Source organism: Geotrypetes seraphini, chromosome 5, assembly GCF_902459505.1.
Source record: "Geotrypetes seraphini chromosome 5, aGeoSer1.1, whole genome shotgun sequence".
NCBI classification, from domain to species: Eukaryota; Metazoa; Chordata; class Amphibia; order Gymnophiona; family Dermophiidae; genus Geotrypetes; species Geotrypetes seraphini.
Genome location: NC_047088.1, coordinates 117376272 through 117390245, shown reverse-complemented (window position 1 = coordinate 117390245; position 13974 = coordinate 117376272).

Sequence of the window (13974 nt, the reverse complement as noted above, 5' to 3'; positions counted from 1 at the left end):
GATTTAGTGATATTTAGTGCTAGACGATTCATGTTTAACCAGTGATGTACTTTTTCGAGTTTTGTATTAATTAGAGTTATATCTGAAAAGTTATTAGGGTCGATTGGATGTAAAAGTTGTATGTCGTCGGCGTAGGCGAATGTAGTGAAGCCGATGGATTGACATAAAGTCAACAAAGGTGCCAGAAATATATTAAATAACAGTGGAGATAATATGGAACCTTGAGGTACACCGTGCTGAGAGGAGAAAGAGTCCAAAGTTGTATTATTAAAAGAGACAACAGAAGTACGATTTGAGAAATAAGATTGGAACCAGGCTAACACTTGATCTGAGATGCCTATTGATTGAAGTCTGTCTATTAATAATTCATGATCAATTGTATCAAAGGCCGCCGAGAGGTCTAAGGAAGCTAAAAGAACTGACTGATGGTGGTCCAAGAAGTAGTGAATGGAAGTTGTCATACCAATTAAGGAATGCTCCGTAGAATGATATTGTCTAAAGCCTGTCTGATTAGGATGAAGAACGTTTGTTTTTTCAATGAAGTCGGATATCTGATTGAATACAACCTTCTCAGTCAATTTTGCTAAAAATGGAATATTAGCTATGGGTCTATAGTTTGTACAATCTCCAGCACTGATTTTTTGATTTTTTAAGATGGGGTGAATAATTGAGTGTTTCCAATCATTTGGCATGATGCCTTGTGCTAAACTTTCACTGACTAAAGTATGTATTGGTGGTCCAAAAATATGAAAAAAACGTTTAAGTAGAAAAGGAGGAATGGATTCAGTCTTAGAGCCTTTTATATTAATAGAATTTATGATAGATTTTAATTCCGTTAGACTAGGGATGTTAAAGGAGGAGCATCTGGAAGAGAATGAGATGTCAGCAATAGTCGGTAGGTTAGATTTGGAGTTAGAGTTAATTGTGAATGATGATCTAATGTCAACTATTTTTTTAATGAAATAAAGCGCAAGATCAATGGCTGTGAGATTAATCTCGACGTTTAAGTTTTTTTGTTTTTTAGAATAAAGAATTGAATTTATTATACGGTATAAAGAAGATGAGTTTGGAGCTTTTTGAATTAATCCTGAATAATATTTAGTTTTTGCTTGATTTATCTTTGTTTTGTAGAAATTGGAATGGGTCTTAAATGATTCGTAATTCGATGATGATTTAACTTTCCTCCATTTACGTTCGTGAGATCGTAATTGCCGTTTGATAAGATAGAGTTCAGCTGAGTACCAAGGATTAAAGTTTTTTTTTGCCGGGATGATTTTTGTCTGTAGTGGGGCTACTTTGTCCAGTAATTGTAGTGTGTTTTTAGTCCACAATTGTACAGAATTTTCAAGAGATGAGGATCTTAAATCAAAAAAGTCTAATGGAAGAGCATCTGAAATTATGTCAGATGAAAGATTGTTAAAATCTCTGAATTTGATAACTTTTTTTGTGGGTGATTGGGGGTTTGGATTGTTGAATTTATACAAAATTGATAATAGATAGTGATCAGACCAGGGAACTGGGTTACAGAACTTTAAAGAACAATTCTCTATTGATGTAGAGGGGATGATAACCATGTCAATTGTATGTCCAAGATTGTGTGTAGGCTCAGATATTAAGGGATGTAAGTCAAGTTGATTAATGTAAGAAAGAATTATTTTGGTTTGATGATCAGTAATATCATCAAAATGAATATTAAAATCACCGAGTATAAGAGGGTTAATGGTGGAAGAACCAAAATCAAAAAGAAGTGATTGTAATTCAGATAGATTTGTACTATTTATTGGAGGAGGCAAGTAGAGAAGTAAGACATCAAGTTTAGGTTTGATTTGGAAAGAAAATTGTAGAAATTCAATAGGAGAATTAAGAGGAGAATGGTCAGTATCTTTTAATAAAGATATTCTCATCATTCTCTTCTTTCCATCCACTGTCTGCCCTCTTACTGCCTCTTCCATATGGCATTTGCTTTCTTTCTATGCCTCTTCCAAAAACTGTATGCTTTTCCTTTCATCTCTCCCCCCCAGCATTGGTGTGACATCCATCTACTTCTCTCCGCACCCCTCTCTCTTATGGTGTGGCATCTTCTCTTCCATCTATCCCTCCCTCCCAGCAGATTTTAGCATCTCTCTCTCCTCTTTTCCTCCTCTCAGATCTGGTATCTGTCTCCTTCCTCCTTCCAGGTCTGGTATCTGTCTCCTCCCTTTCCCCCTGCTCTGGCATCTCTCTCTCAAATCTCTTCCTCCTGTTCTTCCTTCTCAATTTATTTTCTGCCTCTGAGGACTGAATAGTAAGAGATAATTTAAATGATTTCCCTCTTTCATTGTGTCTACCTATAGCTTGCCACCTCTTTCCCTCACCCCTTCCAGTATCTAACTCTATCCTCTTTCCCCAATCCATCATCTGCCCTTTTTTCTTTCTCCTCCGCACTTCCTTCCAGCGTATGCTCCCCTCTCTCCCCCACAGTTCCATCTACTGTTCATCCTCTGCATCTCCCCTTCCATCTACTGCCCTCTCTTCCCTTTCCATCCAGTGTTCGCCCTCTCTCTCTCTTCTATATGGCATCTTCTGTCTTTCTATGTCCCTTTAATAAACTGTCTGCCCTGTGCCCCTTTCATTTCAGCTTCACCCCCCTCTCCATTTTTCTGTCTCCACCCCTTCCCCTATGCTCTGGCATCTCTCTCTTCTCCTTTCCTTCCTACTCAACCCCATGGCCTGGCATCTCTCTCCTTTCTTTTTCTTTTATCTCTCCCTCCACCCTCCATTAGCTGGCATTTTCTCTCCTTCTTTCCCTTCTCTCTCAATCCATGGACTGGTATCTCTTTTCCTTCCTTTCCCTCCCATGATCTTAGAATCTCTCTTCCTTCTCCCTCCTTCCCTCTCTCTCCCCAATTGGGTGCATCAGCATTTCTCTCCCCTCCCCCCCAAAATTTGTCATAGTCCTTGCCCTACACAATGAATTGCTTCAACGGTAATCTTGGACTGAAACACAAGGCCAAACGTTCTCCAAGCACAAGTCTTGCAACAGGAAAAACTCGGAGAACCTTTTCTGCACAGCGCATTCCTTGCATGTAGCACATGGCATTCAGCGCTGGGCATCTGCCAACGGTCCGCGAGCAACCTGAGCCTTCTCCGGCTCTGGGGAGCAAAGCGAGAGAGGAAGGAGAGGAGAAGGGGGTAGGGAGAGCAGCATTCACCCATTTATGTTCAGCGGCGCTCTCTTTGGGGGCAGACATGGTGAGGAAAGGTGACGGCTCACAGCGGAGCTCCTTCAGCTGTCTGGATACATGCCGCTGTGGCTGCACGAGGAAGATGCACGGGATGCGTCTGATGCTTCAGCTGCCAAAAGTGTCTTGCACTTGGGGATCAGAGCAAACTGAACTGAAGCCGTGGGGCTCTAATGTTGCGTGTGCCGGCTTCCTTTGTTCGCCAAAACAGGGACATCACTTCCTGTTTCAGATAAGGGAAACTGGCGCGTGCAGCGTTAGAGTCCCGCGGCCTGAGCTCACTTCGCTTGTAAGGGAAGGAAAGGAGGGAAGCTGACCTCACCAGGCTGCCTGTTTGCTCCTCCCCTAAAGTCAGCTCTGGCCCCCCCCTGATATTTTTGGGCTCTAGGCACGTGCCTACTGGGCCTACCCTTTAATCCGGCCTTGCCCTTAGGTCAAAGACCAGTGCCCTAACTGAGACTAGCCTTACCTGCGTATGTTCTGGTTCAGCCGGAACTTGTCTAATTTTGTCTTGAATCCCTGGAGGGTGTTTCCCCTATAACAGCCTCCGGAAGAGCGTTCCAGTTTTCTACCACTCTCTGGGTGAAGAAGAACTTCCTTACGTTTGTACGGACTCTATCCCCTTTTAACTTTAGAGAGTGCCCTCTCGTTCTCTCTACCTTGGAGATGGTGAACAACCTGTCTTTATCTACTAAGTTTATTCCCTTCAGTATCTTGAATGTTTCGATCATGTCCCCTTTCAGTCTCCTCTTTTCGAGGGAGAAAAGGCCCAATTTTTCTAATCTCTCACTGTACGGCAACTTCTCCAGCGCCTTAACCATTTTAGTTGCTCTTCTCTGGACCCTTTCGAGTAGTACTGTGTCCTTCTTCATGTACGGCGACCAGTGCTGGACGTAGTATTCCAGATGGGGGCATACAGCGGCATGATAACCTTCTCCGATCTGTTCATGATCCCCTTCTTAATCATTCCTAGCATTCTGTTTACCCTTTTTGCTGCCGCCGCACATTGCACGGACAGATTCATCGATTTGGCAACTAGTACTCCCAAGTCTCTTTCCTGGGGGGTCTCTCCGAATACTGCACCGGACATCCTGTATTCGTGTATAAGATTTTTGTTACCAACATGCATCACCTTACACTTATCCATGTTAAATCTCATTTGCCATGTCGCAGTGCATTTCTTGAGCGTGTTTATGTCACGTTGCAGGTCTTCGCAATCCTTCTGCGTCTTCACTACTCTGAATATCTTCATATTGTCTGCAAATTTAATCACCTTGCTCATCGTACCAATTTCCTGGTCGTTTATAAATATGTTTAAAAGCACTGGTCCAAGCACTGAACCCTGCAGTACTTCACTCATGACGCTATTTGCTCCTCCCTGGTTACCTTGAAATATTTGATAAGGTGGTATAACAAATTTTTAATAAACTTGGAAACTTGTTTGCTTCTTCTTTGTCTCTTTTGGATATATGAAGGATTTTACATCCAGGGGACCGTGATTTTACCCAAACTGCCAGAGCCCATGCAATGCAGTCCCGAATCGACTATTGGTTGCTTTCTGACTTACTGTTCTTCCAGGTTCATTCAGTGGAGATGTTTCCGATCATGCTATGATATTGCTTAGTCTTGACTTTCCAGGAGATGCATAGAAGATCAGGAGTTTCACCAGTACTTGACTTCTAAATGGAAGGATTATGCTCTTCATAATGTAGAACATGTGGACACTCCGATATTATATTGGGAGGCAACTAAAGTGGTCTTGAGAGGGGAAACCCTTGCTTTTTCTAGTAAAAGAAGAAACAAAGGGACAGTCAGTTGTTGCACTTGGAGCGTCAGATTCAGGAAGATCGTCGCAGATAAGGAGATCACCCCACTGGCATTGTCAAAGCCCTTTGCTAGTGTCCCAACAGGCCTTACAGGAACTTCTTCACAAACACACTGTGAAATCTTTGGTGTATTATAAGTATCAATTATATTTGCATATTAATAAGAGTGGGAAGCTGCTGTCGAATTTGATTCGGCAGATGAAAGGGTTTTCGCCTATACTCCAACTGCGGGCAGATGACAGAAGGGTTGTACATCAGGATGAGGAGCTGGCTGCAGTTTTTTGCCAATGTTATCAGACAATATACGCTGCTCTGCAGGTTCCTCCGGAGATATATATTTGTATCAAACAGATCATTCTGTGGTGCCCCCGGAAAAGTATGCTCAGCTACACTCCCCCTTTTCGGATGTGGAACTGGCGTATGTTATTGGACAGACTCCTTTGGGTAAGGCCGCGGGGCTTGACAGGTTTAGGAACGAGTTTTATCGGTTACTGCAGCCAGACATTATGCCTGCATTGGCAAATATGTTCATTTGGATAGTGGAAGAGAGATCCCTTTCTTTCTCGCTTCAAATGGCCTAGATTGTTGTGTTACTTAAACCATGGAAGGACCCTCTACTTCCATCTTCGTATCGATGCATTATGTTGTTGTCCACAGAAGCGAAGTTATTTGCTAAGTTATTGGCTAATCCCCTTGTTCGTGTTTTACCTATGTTAATTGCAGCCTCCCAAGTGGGCTTTGTCAAGTGGCAGACTATGACTAAGAATCTGCAAACTATTATGACATCTTTAAAGTGGGTGGAGCGGGAATGGATTCCATCCTTACTTGTAAGTTTCAATGCCAATAAGGACTTTGACAGAGTGGAGTGGGATTTCAGCACGGATTGTTCCAGTATCTGCTCACTGGCTCTGTCAGGTCACTGCATGAGACCAATGTTGGTGCATTACTGGCCTCAACAAAACAATGTCTGGCACAATAGATGAATTTGCCCATTTCTTTCTATGGCAGGGTTCAATTGTATAAAATGGTAATTTTTCCCCATTGGCTCTATATGCTCCAACTTCTTCCTCTGCGTCTTCGGCGAGTGGATGTTCAACAATTGCATCGGTTGCTGGTCTGTTTCCTTTGGCAGGGGAAGAAATCTAAGATATCACTCAAATTCTTATTTGACCCATCGTGGCATGGGGGTCTGGGTCTCCCAGATATCGGCAAATACAATATAGCGTGCTTGCTCCATTATTTGGTAGACTGGTATTTGTTGAGTGAGGATTATGTTTCTCGGCATTACGAAAAAGCCTTTTTTCATCTGTGGGATCTTATATCCCTTTTCCAGATACCTGCGAGATAGTTTCAAGACAGATGGTAACAGTGTCCTTCGTTTATGGCATCTTAGTTGGAAGGAGTTGGTTGGTCTCTTAGGACATCTTCAGGAGTTGGATCAGTTGTCTATTCAAGGTAACCCCCAATTTCAACCTGGACTTAATAACCCTAATTTTGTACTCTGGACCAAATCGGGGCTGCTTCTTCTCGAACATCTCCTGGATTTGGATGGCAAGCTCAAACCCTGGGCTTCTTTTCCACAATTATACCTTTTAGGTGTGGGAGGGATATTTCCTTATAAACAAATCCAACATTATATGGGTTCATTATCACCAACTGTCCTGCAGTCTAGGATGGGCCATAAGCTCCATAAACTTTTTGAGCAGTTTCAGGAGGGCAGACTGTCAGTGTCCTTGTTGCAAGGAGCTCTGAGTGTATTATATCCCATCAGATCTTATGGCACTTCGGGGAAGCTGGGGAAAAGACCTAGGTATACCTGTTGAGTCTCTGGATTTTTCCTCTCTCATTAATCGTATCTCAAATATTTCCATCAGTGCTGAACTTAGGGATTGACAATATCGGGTGGTTTATAGAGCTTACTTTTCTCAGGAGCAAGTACATAAGGCAGGGGATCCCCTCTCCGGTTTGCCCAAAGTGCCAACAACTCATTTTTTCATGCTCTTTGGGCTTGCCAAAAGCTTTTTGGAGAGCTATTCTTAGATTTCTGGGGCGCCTCTTTAGGCAATCTCATCCGATGTCCCTGGAGGGGTTCAAATCTTTTAGTATAGCTAGCAGGGGATATCGGATGCTGATTAGGAAGGCTGCTGTGCTTGGTAAGAAAATTATTCTCAGTTTATGGATGCAATATACCACACCTGCTTTCTGAGCCTGGCATAATTGTCTACATGGGTTAATGGTCTTAGAACAAAGACATGCTCTCTTACTTTTAAACGAAAATGAGTCTTTCTGCAGATTTGGGATGCTTATATTCAATCCTTGTCTCTTTGGGCTAGGAGCTTAGTTTTGAACTCGTTTAGAGTCTTTTTCTTCTCCCTTGATTTCTGGTACTCACCCTAGTTTATTTGCTTATTTGTTTGTGGCTGTGGTATGTGTGGTGTTGTATGGCTATTGGTGTGTATGGATTCATGGGGGGGTAGGGGAGGGTTGGATTGGGGGGGCTTATTTCTCATGTTTCAGGGGAGGAAGTTGATAAGTGCTAGTTGTATGTTAGAGAGTATAAGAACACAGCTCTCTGACATCTACATCTGCTTCGTTATCTTGCTAGTTGGGGGTTATAAGAACATAAGAACTGCCATCTCCGGATCAGACCTTTGGTCCATCAAGTCCGGCGATCCGCACACACGGAGGCCCTGCCAGGTGTACACTTGGCATAATTTATAGTCCACCATATCTTTATATGCCTCTCTTAAGGAGATATGCATCTAGTTTGCTCTTGAAGCCTAGGACGGTAGATTCTGCAATAATCTCCCCTGGGAGGGCATTCCAGGTGTCAACCACTCTCTGAGTGAAGCAGAACTTCCTGACATTAGTCCTGAACCTGTCCCCCCTTAGCTTCATTACATGTCCTCTAGTCCGTGTCAAATTGGACAATGTAAATAATCTTCCCTGCTCTATTTTGTCGATTCCTTTCAGTATTTTGAAGGTCTCGATCATATCCCCACGCAGTCTCCTTTTCTCAAGGGAGAACAATCCTAATGTTATAAGTCTATCCTCGTATTCCAGTTTCTCCATACCCTTCACCAGTTTTGTTGCTCGTCTCTGCACCCTCTCCAGCAGTTTTATATCCTTCTTTAGGTAGGGAGACCAATGTTGGACGCAGTATTCCAAGTGTGGTCTGACCATTGCCCTATAAAGCGGCATTATAACTTTCTCCGATCTACTCGAGATTCCTTTCTTTATCATGCCCAACATTCTATTTGCCTTCTTTGCCGCTGCCGCACATTGTGCCGACGGCTTCAGGGTCCTATCTATCAGTACACCCAGGTCCTTTTCTTGTTCACTCTTCCCCAGAGTTGCACCTGACATTGTATACTCGTATTCCTTATTCTTATTGCCTAAATGCATAACCTTGCATTTCTCCACATTGAACTTCATCTGCCATTTCTCCGCCCATGTTTCTAACCTACACAAGTCGCTCTGGAGTTCCTCTCTATCCTCCTGCGTTCTGATCGCCCGGCATAGTTTTGTATCGTCTGCAAACTTGATGATCTCACTGGATGTTCCTTCCTCCAGGTCATTGATATAAATATTAAAAAGGATCGGCCCAAGTACCGAGCCCTGGGGTACACCACTAGTCACTTTCTCCCAGTCGGAGAACTTCCCATTTATGCCCACTCTCTGCTTTCGGTTATCCAGCCATTTGCCTATCCATCTTTGTATATCTCCCTCTATGCCATGGCTTTGTAGTTTCCTGAGAAGTCTTTCGTGTGGAACTTTGTCGAACGCTTTCTGGAAGTCCAAGTATATTATGTCCACCGGCTTCCCACTATCAATTTGCTCGTTCACGGTCTCAAAAAATTGGAGTAAATTCGTCAAACATGATTTCCCTTTCCTGAATCCATGTTGACTGGGTTTCATCAAGTCGTGTGCGTCCAAGTGCCGGACTATGCTATCCTTGATCAGTGCTTCAACCATCTTGCCGGGGACAGACGTAAGACTCACAGGCCTATAGTTGCCCGGTTCCCCTCTCGATCCTTTTTTGAAAATTGGCGTGACGTTTGCTATCCTCCAGTCGTCCGGTATCTGTCCAGTTCTGATTGTCAGGTTTGCAAGTTTTTGCAATAACTCTCCGATTTCAACCTTCAATTCCTTTAAGACTCTCGGGTGAATTCCATCCGGTCCAGGGGATTTGTCACTTTTAAGTTTGTCGATCTGATAGTATATCTGGTCTAAGTCCACTTCAACTGTGGTGAGGCTGTCTTCTATTTCTCCTGCAAACACTTTCTCCGCTTCAGGTATTGTTGAGGTGTCCTCCTTCGTAAAGACGGACGCAAAGAAGGAATTTAGTTTGTCTGCGATTTGTTTATCTTCCTTGATGTACCCTTTTCGTCCCTCGTCGTCCAGGGGTCCCACTGCCTCTTTTGCAGGTTTTTTCCCTTTCACGTATCTAAAGAAGGGCTTGAAATTTTTGGCCTCCTGGGCTATTTTTTCCTCATATTCCTGTTTGGCATCCCTCACCGCCTTGTGACATTTCTTCTGATCATCTTTATGTTTGTTCCAGGCTTCGGTTGTCTTTATGCATTTCCATTTTTTGAAAGAGTCCTTCTTTTCTTTTATGGCTTCCTTCACCTGTATGGTAAGCCATGCCGGTTCTCTTTTGCTCTTTGTTCTCCGATCTTTGGAAATCCTCGGAATGTAGAGATCTTGTGCTTCTGTGATAGTATTTTTCAGTAGGGACCATGCCTGATCTACCGTTTCAAGTTTGTCCATCATCTTCTCGAGTCGTTTTTCTACCATGGCTCTCATGCGATCGTATTTACCCTTTTTAAAGTTTAAGGTGGTGGTTAAGGTTTTGGCATGTTTCCCTTTCCCGATGTCAAGTTTAAAGTTGATTACATTGTGATCACTCGTTCCCAGTGGAACCATGACTTCCACTTCTGTTATCGGTCCCGTGAGGCCATTTAGGACCAAGTCCAAGGTGGCGTCGCCTCTTGTCGGCTCTTTTACCATTTGTTCCAGGAAGCAATCCCCTAGCACCTCCAGGAACTTGGCCTCCTTGCCGCAGTTGGAGGTTGCTAGTTTCCAGTCTATCCCTGGGAAATTGAAGTCTCCCAATATAATTACATTGCCTGTCTTGCATTCTTGTTTGATTTCCTCCATCATTTCTGAGTCAGTTTCCTCCGCCTGTCCTGGGGGACGATAGTAAAGGCCAATTTTCGTATCTGCGCCATATTGACCAGGAATTTTAATCCAGAGTGACTCAAGCTTCTCTTTCATATCTGTTGTAACCAATTCAACAGAATCTATTCCCTCCTTAACATATAGAGCAATACCTCCACCTTTCTGTCCTACTCGATCTCTTCTATACAGTTTGTATCCCTGTAGTACTGTGTCCCATTTGTTTTCTTCATTCCACCATGTTTCTGTTATGCCAATGATATCCAATATGTCTTGTCTTGCTATTGTCTCTAGTTCCCCCATTTTGTTACCTAGACTTCTAGCATTCATATACATACATCTAAGTTCCCTTCGTGTTACCTTTTTGGACCTTCTACTCTTGGCCGTCCCTATAGTTTCAATTACGGTATCCTTTACTGCTCCTGTGTTATCACCATTGTTTGCTGTGTGGTCGTCCCCTCCTGTGTCTGAGTTGTCCCTTCCTGCTTTTTCTCCCTTATTGGCTGTGAGGTCGTCTTCTCTTGTGTAGGAGTAGTAGTCCTTGGCTTCTTCGTCGGGGCATCCTGCAATCCGTACCATCGACCGGTGGTCGACTGTCGGCTTTCCCCTATCTTTCAGTTTAAAGCCTTCTCGATTGCCTTCTTCATGTTGCCTGCCAAAACTCTTGCTCCTTCCTTGTTGAGGTGTAGTCCGTCCCTTCTGTAGTACTTGCTTTTTCCCCAGAATGCCGTCCAGTTGCGCACGAAGTCAAAGCCTTCTTCTTCGCACCATCGTCTCATCCAGGCGTTGATTACTTGCAATTCCCCTTGTCTCTTTCCATCCGCTCTTGGTACTGGGAGGATCTCAGAGAAGGCCACCTTCACCTCCCTGATCTTCAGTTGTCTTCCGAGTGAGCGGGTTGGTGATGGGGTGATGATTAGCAATTTATGCGTAGCAGCATTGTAATACTGATTGAGGGAAATAGGGGGTGGGGGATGGGAAATCAATACTTTATGGTTAAAAATTTTTGATGACTGCCTATATGTTGTTACTCGATGTTCTTGATACCATATTTCTGGTGTATCCACTGTGCTATGGGTGTGGTGTGTTTTTTTATTTTGTGTTATCAATAAAAATGATTTACACTAAACAGCACATATGTAAATATCAGGAGACTTAGAGGGGATATGATAGAGACTTATAAGATCATGAGGGGCATAGAAAGAGTAGAGAGGGACAGATTCTTCAAACTTTCAAAAAATAAAACAACAAGAGGGCATTCGGAAAAGTTGAAAGGGGACAGATTCAATACAAATGCCAGGAAGTTCTTCTTTACCCAGCGTGTGGTGGACACCTGGAATGCGCTTCCAGAGGACGTTATAAGGCAGAATACGGTACTGGGATTTAAGAAAGGATTGGACAATTTCCTGCTGGAAAAGGGAATAGAAGGGTATAAATAGAGGATTACTGCACAGGTCCTGGACCTGTTGGGCCGCCGCGTGAGCAGACTGCTGGGCAAGATGGACCTCAGGCCTGACCCAGCAGAGGCATTGCTTATGTTCTTATAACATATCTTTTTGTGGATCTTTTCAGACTCTCTTATACTCGACACAGCCCGTGTTTCAGCTTTAACACCGAAGCCTGCGTCAGGGGTATGGGTAAACAATCCACTATATGGCATTGAAACACTTTACATCTATAGAAAAAATACTGTGCAGTCACAAATTCATTGTATCGCTCAGGGAGCCACATGGCTGGGCCTTTCGTGACCAGCATTCAATGAGAACCCAAACCTAGACATTACATTACAGATCAAATGCATTGTGAAAAATGATTATGACAAACTCTACTGGGTTAGAGGACTTAAACCCTACCTCACCCATCAAGCGATGTCCAAAGTAATAATAACCCTGGTACTCTCAATCTTTGACTACTGCAATGAAATCCTTCTGGGTATTCTGAAGTACATGATCAGACAGATTCCTTCTGGGAAAATCGAGGCAGATGAGTGCAACCCTACTACTGAAAGAGTTACACTAGCTCCCGCTGAAAGCAGGGTGAAATTCAAGATCTTGATGCTGACATACAAAATTGTTCATCTCTCAGAGCCGCAATATATATTGATGAGACTTTATTACCATACACCAACACATGCCCTGCACTCGAGCCAAGAATACCTGTTGGAAATACCCTCCTTCAGAGAAATCAAATAGAAAAGCGTTAGGACAAGAATGTTCTCAGTGATGGGTTCAAGGTGGTGGAACTCCCTTCCAAAGGAATTAAAACTAGAAAAGAACACCGGAAAGTTCAAGAAAGGGATAAAGACCATCCTCTTCACAGACTAGTTTAACTAATAAAGCAACATAGAGGAGATAACTGACTAGTCCCCATTAGCAACACAACATAGAACACGATACAGGTATTATGTGTGCAAATAAGTAGGATTTAGTATGAACATAGTACACAGTACTAGTATTATATGTGTATATATATATGATGATTGACATTTATTTATTTAAAAATTTCTTCTTCACTTAATGCCTAAGCGAATTAAGGTAAAACACACATATTCAAATGCATATAGACATGACATCATAACATATATGTAGGATGATTATGATATAAATGTGTCTGCATTGAAAACCATCTAAATAAATGCTAACTCTGTATTGTAACACCTTTACAGAAGCTCATGTAAACCACTCTGAATTGACTCCCCAGTTATTAGTAGTGGTATAGAAGCTTTCAATAAACATAAACATACACCCCACCAAAGAGATATCAATCATTAGTGGTCCAGATGGTCTTTGGCAGGAGTAATGCCCAGTCGCTCTTGCTCAGTCCACTGTCATCCTCAAAATGGGAGATTAGGTTTATACCTTCAATAATCTTTCTGTTAGTCCCTGTAGGATTCCATATGCTAGATGTTCAATCCCAACCCATAATCTGGGAATTGCAGAAATCCAATACTTTTCTAAGTACATGCTCCTTCCCCTTAGCCTGAGAGCTAGCAAATATATCCTGTGAAGTCCCAAAGCCAAGTAACATACCTGAACAAATCCATGACAAAGGGGTACGGGGGAAGATCCCCAGCAATACAAACAAATCTTGAACTGGTCTGCTTTGCAAAACATGAACAAGTAATGAACAGGCACAAAGGCAACTTAGAAAAACATTGAGGAACATGTAGAACTAATCTGTGTGCAACGAGCACCCCAAGAAAGGCCTTTGGTAATGCATATTCACAGAAAACTCCCCCCACAGGATCTGTCAACTGGCTGGAAAGTGTTTAAACCTCTAAGGAGAATCATCAAGGCAAAAAGAAGCAGGCAATTCCAAACAACTGAGTGTACACAGAGAGGATGGGTCATATGGAATCCTACAGGGACTAACAGAAAGAAGATTATCGAAGGTATAAACTAATTTTCCATTCTGTTATGCCCCTTCCAGATTCCATACACTAGGTGACGTACCAAAGCAATGGTAACATCTAGGAAGGGACAGAAGAGCCTGCCCTCAACAATGAGGTTCCAAAAGCGGCATCAGAAAGAGCTGCCACATCCACTCATTAAAACCAGGTAAAATTATGAAGAGAAGACCAAGTAGCTGCCCTGCAAAGTTCATCAGGATGAATTGCTTGAGACTCCGCCCATGATGCAGCCACACTTCTAGTCGAGTGGGCTCTAAGTGAAATCAGCGGATTCTTGCCACGAGCGATGTAAGTTGCAGAAATGGCCATTCGAATCCATCGAGCGACTGAAGACTTGGAC